This window comes from Amphiprion ocellaris, chromosome 3 (assembly GCF_022539595.1).
Source record: "Amphiprion ocellaris isolate individual 3 ecotype Okinawa chromosome 3, ASM2253959v1, whole genome shotgun sequence".
Lineage (NCBI taxonomy): Eukaryota > Metazoa > Chordata > Actinopteri > Pomacentridae > Amphiprion > Amphiprion ocellaris.
In genome coordinates, this window is record NC_072768.1 from 35,599,801 (window position 1) to 35,607,533 (window position 7,733).

Genomic DNA, 7,733 nt, shown 5'->3' on the forward strand with positions numbered 1-7,733 from the left:
GTTGGATCATTGATATGTACATCTGGTCTTCAATAGCCAAGTAGGTTTCACATACAAGGAATCTAAGTTGGTATTTTAGTGCATAACAGTAAACAGTAACATATAGATTTAAAAATTGTTGGGTCGTTCTGCCTTAATTCAACAAATGCCCCACGCCTGGCCATCTTCAATCTGACAATTCAAAAAAAAAAAGATCAATATTGATTGAGTTGATCATGTGTCAAATCTGGGCACATAGGTAACAGTTTTTGAGGTAAAAATTCTTAAAGAAAAATCATGTTGACTTTTCTGGAGCATGGTGGTGGCAGTATCATGCTGTGGATCAATGTTTAAAGTGCCATAACTTGAGAAATAATGTAACTAGAGTCCTGGAATTTTGCAGGTTCATTGATATGTACATCTGTACTTTAATGGAGTGCACTTGCAGTTTAAGTTTTGTGAATTTTTTGAAAATCATGAGTTTTCTTTGACTAGAGTGTGATGTCGCCCACTTTAAATTCTATTTTTTTTAAGTGCAATTAATGTCATGTTCTTCTCACAATTTCTCCTCTACATGAACAATTTATACATAAAAATGTAGGTTTTTCTGTGCTCTTTCAGCCAATGTGAGTCTGATTGCTGTAGGATTTATAGTTTTTTCATAAATCACCTCAGAGCTCAGAGTGTGTCGAACAAAACTCTCACTGACTCCCATTATGTCTGAGCTCTAAAATCAGAAACGTTGAGTCTATGGATATGGAAGCAAATCAGACTCATCAGATTCTGAATTTTAAAAGCTGCTGAATTTCTTACTTTGAATTTTTTTGCATCAAAATTTCGTATGTGAATTTTTTATGCCTGAATTTAGCTCATCAGAATTCTAAAAAACAGTTAAAAATTCAATGTCTTCAAAATTCGCCATCAAAAAAATTCGATGTTCAAAATTCGCCATCAAAAAATTCAGCGTTCAAAATTCGCCATCAAAAAATTCAATGTTAAAAAATTCGCTGTAAAAAAATTCGCTGTTCACATCTGGGGGACTCAGGCGTAAACAATCGATCCTGGCCAAAATCGAACCAATGCCCAGCCAATCACGTGACGCTCCTCCGGTCATGTGACGTAGACGGTTCACCTCACAACACCGTTGTCAACCACGGCTACTAGCATGAACGACGGCGCTTCAGTGAGTGTATTAATCCTTTTTGTCCTGTATGTGGTTTGTTTTTGTGAGAGTCAGTTAGCTGTAATGCATGCCGTTAGCTGCGCTAGCACAGCGTTAGCAGCGCTAATACAGCGCTAGACAGCGCTAGCCGCGCTAATACAACGCTAGCACGGCGCTATCACAGCGTTAGCCGCGCTAATACAACGCTAGCACAGCGCTATCACAGCGTTAGCCGCGCTAGCCGCACGAATACAGCGCTAGCCGCGCTAATACAGTGTTAGCCGCGCTAGCACAGTAATGAGGTCATACAGACAGCACGTTCTGCAGCTGGGTAGTTGAGTAACAATTTTATAAACGCACAGATGGGTGGAAGTGTGATTTATGCGCCCAAAAATGCAGTAAGTCACAGAGCAGTAGGGTTGCCACCTTTCAGAAATGAAAATAAAGGACGCCCACCACGGCTCCTTGGGGCCACAGTTCAGTAAAATCGGAAAGATATTCACAGATTCAGAATTCCACCATCAATAACTCATTATAAACGATGCCTCTTTTCCATCGTTGTAAGGTAGACAATGTGCTACAAGCCTAGTTTTATCAACAGTAGCTGTCTTTCAAGCTGCAGAAATAACATTGGTGTCAACAGGAGCCAGTTGAAGGCTGCAGTGATTTTGGTGACACTACAGTGTATCAGAGAGAAGCTATTGAATATTTGTGTCTCTCTTTGCTGTTGCAGCAGTTTTGCAATTTGCACACCGTCCCTGTTCACTCCATAGACATCAATGTTTTTCGTGCAGCTTGAAAGACAGCTACTGTTGATAAAACTGGGCTTGTAGCACATTGTCTACCTTACAACGGTGGGAAAGAGGCATCGTTTATGTTTTGACCAGTGTTGCCAACTCCTCAGTAAGGAAAGTAGCTATTGGCTGTCCTAAAAGTCACTAGAAGTCGCTAAATGATGTCATCGCCTAATTTGCATAATTTCCTGTTTGCATGTAATTGTAATCAACATTGTGGGAGAGACAAAAAGTGAGTTTAAAATACCCAAAATATGTTTCTGAACTAGAGGCTAAATGCAGTGATTTATTTTAGTGTGACAGTGAAGAAACATTTTCATTTCCATCCCACTCTGTAAGCAGGACGGGATCTGCAGAGACTTTGATTCATCTGCCGTCTGGACATGGAGTGATGTGGGTCTCCTCCAATCAGACAGTGGGATGCTGCAGGTCACTAGACTGACCTCCTGTGCTTTGTGAAGGGGAGGAGCTCACAGCGCCACCTGCTGCTCGTTGAGGACAGCAACTGCAGAACGATCCCAGCTTTCATGTCAGACAGGGGCGGATCTAGATTAATTTTAGTGGGGGGCGGGGGGCACAGGGGGTACAACAGATATTTTGCGAGGGGGGGTTGTAAGAAAAAATGAAAGCTGCTACCGACCTCTCGCTTTTACAAAGTGTTTTTTCATGGTTTTTTTTTTTGGCTCTTTAACCCAATAGGAAAGCTGTATATGACCTTTTTATTTTGGACTGTTAACATTCAAATTATGATGGACTTGTTTCCTTGTTTCTGTGAATTACAACATCATTAGCTGCAACATCTGCCTGTTCTGTAAAACTGGTAGCTCAACGACAGCATCCTGAGGGCAATTAAGTGACAAATATTGTGCAAGAACAGCACTATTACAACCCTGACAATTTCCACTTCTTAGAATGTTTACTGCCAATTATCATACATAAAACAAGAAATAATATTCTGTACTAATACTTCTGTACTACCCAATACACAGTGAATAAATATTATCTGAAAGTCGGGTTATTGTTGTTTATCAGCACAATACAAAAAGATTCATGTTAGAAATATTCCAGTTAAGACTCTAGAATATCATGATTTATGTAAATTTACCTCAATAATATGAATGTTCAGGTTAAGATTGTACAGTGATATTTATTATGTAAGTTTAGCTGATTAAAGTTTAGGACTCTGCACTACAATATTATTTATTATTTAGATTTACATCATTATTATAATATTTAGGGTCAGACTCTATAGTATTAAGATTAAGAAATCAAATATTCTATAAAATGTAAGTACACTGAACTCATTTGGATATATTTAAGTGAAACTCTACAATATTATTTGACACAAATCTATCTAAATCAAAATTTTAATCATTTTTACTCCAAACATTTACTGCACTGATTTAAATATTAAAATCACTCCTTTCTAATCCTCTGCTGTACGTTCAAACCTGAGGCCTTAAATAGAAACACACAAGTATCTGATTGAAGGAACTTCTGCAGAGTCCTGGTTCCAGAACATGATGATAGAATTATAGACAAACTTTAACAAAAGCTGCCTGAGAGTTTACAGGTTTTTATGTTAGATTTCTTCAGTAATTTAATGAGAGTTATCAGCAAAAATCAAGTGTTCATTTGATGAACTTCATTTCCTAAAACACACAGAATTGGAGCTCATATCTTTGGCAGCTGTAAAGTTTCTGCTCCTTCAAAGTTCACAACACAATGAATGAATTCCTAAAACACTCTCAATGCTGGAGAGCAATGTTCCCTGTAATTTTTCCTGAGTGTGAGCAAACACACAAACTCCCTGAGCGTCCCTTGGACCACTGTGAGCAACATCAGACGTGTGCACTGTGGTCACACCAGCATCACATCCATTCAAGTTACATGGTTCATTAAAAGAATCAAATTACAGCATTTACATTTCTGTAAAACACTTTGTCAACAGGAGCCAGTTGAAGGCTGCAGTGATTTTAGTGACACTACAATGTATAAGAGTGAAGTTATTGAATATTTGTCTCTCTTTACTGTTGCAGCGGTTTTGTAAACTGCAGACGGACCCTGTTCACTCCATAGACACCAATGTTATTCCTGTAGCTTGAAAGACAGCTACTTTTGATAAAACTGGGCTTGTAGCACATTGTCTGCCTTGCAACAATGGGAAAGAGGCACCGTTTATGTTTTGACAACCTATATCTAATGAGTTATTGATGCTGGAAGTCCGAATCTGTGAATATCTTTCCAACTTTACTGAACTTGGGGCCACTACCACCTAAGGAGTGATATATTTAATTTTGAAAAAAGCATTTAGCCATACTTAAAGCTTTAAGTGCTTTATTAACACAGAACTAAAAATTTTGTATTGTTTTATGATCACAGGTTCTGTCTGAAAAGAGGTGGCATCATTTTAAACAGTGAAATCAAACTAATAAAATGTAACGACCAACCAGTGAGTAATACTGGATTCTGCAAAAACATAAACAACTTTTTTTAAAATCTAAATCTTATCTTAACACAGTTAATGTATTAACTTATTTATGTGTGTATGCATGTATTTATTGATTTATTTAGTGCTGTTAACATATCAGAGTTCTGAGTGAATTTTTCTTAAGATAGACAAAGGCCATTTATTGATTACATATAGGCTGTTAAATGTTTATTAAAAACTGAAAAGCATTTAAAAAAAACAACTTAGGCATTTATTGAGTCACTAAAATACTGTAGAGTACAGACCACATCAGCATGATTATAAGCATCCTCTGGTAAATTAACAACCAGATACTGATGTCTCTCACCATATGGACTTCAGGAGATGACTGGGGGATGATAAACTGTGACCTACTGGTTGGGTTCTCTCTGTTCTCATGTTTCTTACATGTTTGTCCCCTGACAGCCAGGTCATAATGTTTTTTGAGCAACACACCATACTATGACGTTTTTACAATGATGGTTCTACTATGAAGCCAGTTTGACATGTTCAGGTGTTCTTTGTGTGAAAACTCAGAGATTTCAGGTATCAGAAGGTGGTTTTCAACTTTCTTTGTTAACTTTCTGCTTCAACTTTAAATGAAATTTCCTTCACTAACCCAGCCCTCTGGACTTCCAGTAAGCTGTGTTCCTATTGGCTGTCCAGGTGGCTGCTTGGTGTTATCAGGAACACCTGAGCAGCTTGGTGTTATCAGGAACACCTGAGCAGCTCAGTGTCTTCCTGCTTTATTTAGCTGCAGACAAACATTTCCTCTGTTTCTCTTCACCACAGAACTGGGTTTGGCTCCCTTGCTTTAGTTTGTTCTTTAGGCGTTGACTTGCAGCTTCCAGCAGTAAAATCATCTTTAATGTGTTTCTTGGTGTGTTTTAGGGCTTTGTACTGGATAGTTGTCTTGGTAAATGTGGTTCTTTACCCACAGTTAGCACATGGTGCTGATGTGTGCAGTGATTAGTGGATTTAGTGCAGCTGAGTTGTGTCTTTATCTTGGCTGTAGTGAGTCTTCAGAGGTTTTTGGTCAGACACATTCTGTATTCTTGTTTGAGAACCAAGGTTGGTTGTCCAGAAGGTAAGAGTTCCTGTCCTGATTCTCTGTTCTCAGAGGTTCTCTGGTAGGCTGCAGGAGACTTTAGCGTTTGGGTTGTGCTAGTTTGGTTTTTGTATGGTTTCATCTGGACGACTATCTTGAGGCCCCTCCATGTGGTTTAGTGAGGTTTTCTGGAACAGTTCTACAAAGCAACCTGCAGCAGAAGAGACTTAGAGAGTTTTTAGGAAGTTCTGGAGACCAGACTTTAGAGCAGCAGAAACATTTGTCAGCAGTTTGAGCAGGAGAAGGTGAGCTTCAGAGTAGAAATGAGACAGAAACCTTCTTGACCCGTGTGGTGAGGTCCTGTACCAAGAGTTTGAGCAGGTTGTGAAGAGTCTGTAGTTCTTTGGTCTGAAAGCACAAGAAGAGTCGACTCATTAAAGGAGAAAACAGGAGATATTGTTGGTTCTTCTGTTGCTCTGCAGTTTCCTTAGACTGAATATCAAGTTTATATGTTAAATGATTTCCCATGTGAACCCAAGAAGACTTCAATAAACTCCCTCCATCCCCTGAACACAACATATTTTATTACCAAGTTAAATCTTTTTTTTAAAAATATGTTTTTGAGTTTTAATCATAGTTTTATCATAGTTTTTTCTCTTTGCTTGTTTAGTTTTGTCATCTGTGTAAAAGGTGCTAAACAAATAAAGTTGAATTGATAAACTGAATAATTGACTAACTCATGATTGTGGCAACAGAAGTATTTTCATTGTGATTTAAGGGTTTATTTCATTTTTAAGGTTGGGGTTAAAATCTTGACAGAAAAAGAAGATTAAAAAAATAAACTACATAACAAAAAGCAATTAAATCAAAGGAAAAAAATAATACAGTAGAACTTTTAAAAAGTTTTATTATTAAAAAGATTTAAGAAATTTAAGATTTCATTTCTAATTAAACATTTCATTTTTTAATTAAATGTTTTGTCTTTTTAAAGGTTTAATAATCTAATTAAATGTTTTGTCTTTTTAATGGTTTAATGATTCAATTAAATGTTTTGCATTTTTTAAAATGTTTAACATTCTTCTTGTTTAATTGTATTTTTTAAATGTTTAATTCTGGAAAATATTTTATCTGTAATTTTGAATATTTGTATTTTAAAAATTTTGTTTAATTTCATAATGACATGTATTGTATCTTGTTGAATTATCTAATTCAATATTTTGTCTGTTTAATAGAGTGAAACATTAAATACAATTAAATTATATATACATATACCACCTTTTAATGTTTAGTTTTCTTTTTAAATGCTTCATTGTATTTTCTGTTTAATTCCTATTTGAAGTTTTATTGCCTTTATGATGTAATTTTCTAATTAAACATTTAATTTTGTCATTAAATGTTTTGTCTTTTTAAAGGTTTAATAATCTAATTAAATGTTTTGTCTTTTTAATGGTTTAATGATTCAATTAAATGTTTTGCATTTTTTAAAATGTTTAACATTCTTCTTGTTTAATTGTATTTTTTAAATGTTTAATTCTGGAAAATATTTTATCTGTAATTTTGAATATTTGTATTTTAAAAATTTTGTTTCATTTCATAATGACATGTATTGTATCTTGTTGAATTATCTAATTCAATATTTTGTCTGTTTAATAGAGTGAAACATTAAATACAATTAAATTATATATACATATACCACCTTTTAATGTTTAGTTTTCTTTTTAAATGCTTCATTGTATTTTCTGTTTAATTCCTATTTGAAGTTTTATTGCCTTTATGATGTAATTTTCTAATTAAACATTTAATTTTGTCATTAAATGTTTTGTCTTTTTAAAGGTTTAATAATCTAATTAAATGTTTTGTCTTTTTAATGGTTTAATGATTCAATTAAATGTTTTGCATTTTTTAAAATGTTTAACATTCTTCTTGTTTAATTGTATTTTTTAAATGTTTAATTCTGGAAAATATTTTATCTGTAATTTTGAATATTTGTATTTTAAAAATTTTGTTTCATTTCATAATGACATGTATTGTATATTGCTGAATTATCTCATTCCATATTTTGTCTGTTTAATAGAGTTAAACATTAAATTACATTAAATTATATTAAACAGACAAAATATGGAATGAGATAATTCAGCAATATACAATACATGTCATTATGAAATGAAACAAAATTTTTAAAATACAAATATTCAAAATTACAGATAAAATATTTTCCAGAATTAAACATTTAAAAAATACAATTAAACAAGAAGAATGTTAAACATTTTAAAAAATGCA

At 34.3% G+C, this 7,733-nt stretch overlaps 1 long non-coding RNA gene across 1 annotated transcript; it reads left to right on the forward strand.

Annotated features, from left to right (window-relative positions):
• Positions 1 to 894: 894 nt before the first annotated feature.
• LOC129348588 (uncharacterized) lies at positions 895 to 2,944 on the forward strand. Its single transcript, XR_008601180.1, has 2 exons — positions 895 to 1,162; positions 2,278 to 2,944. It is a non-coding gene; the product is annotated as an uncharacterized LOC129348588 (long non-coding RNA).
• Positions 2,945 to 7,733: the final 4,789 nt, after the last annotated feature.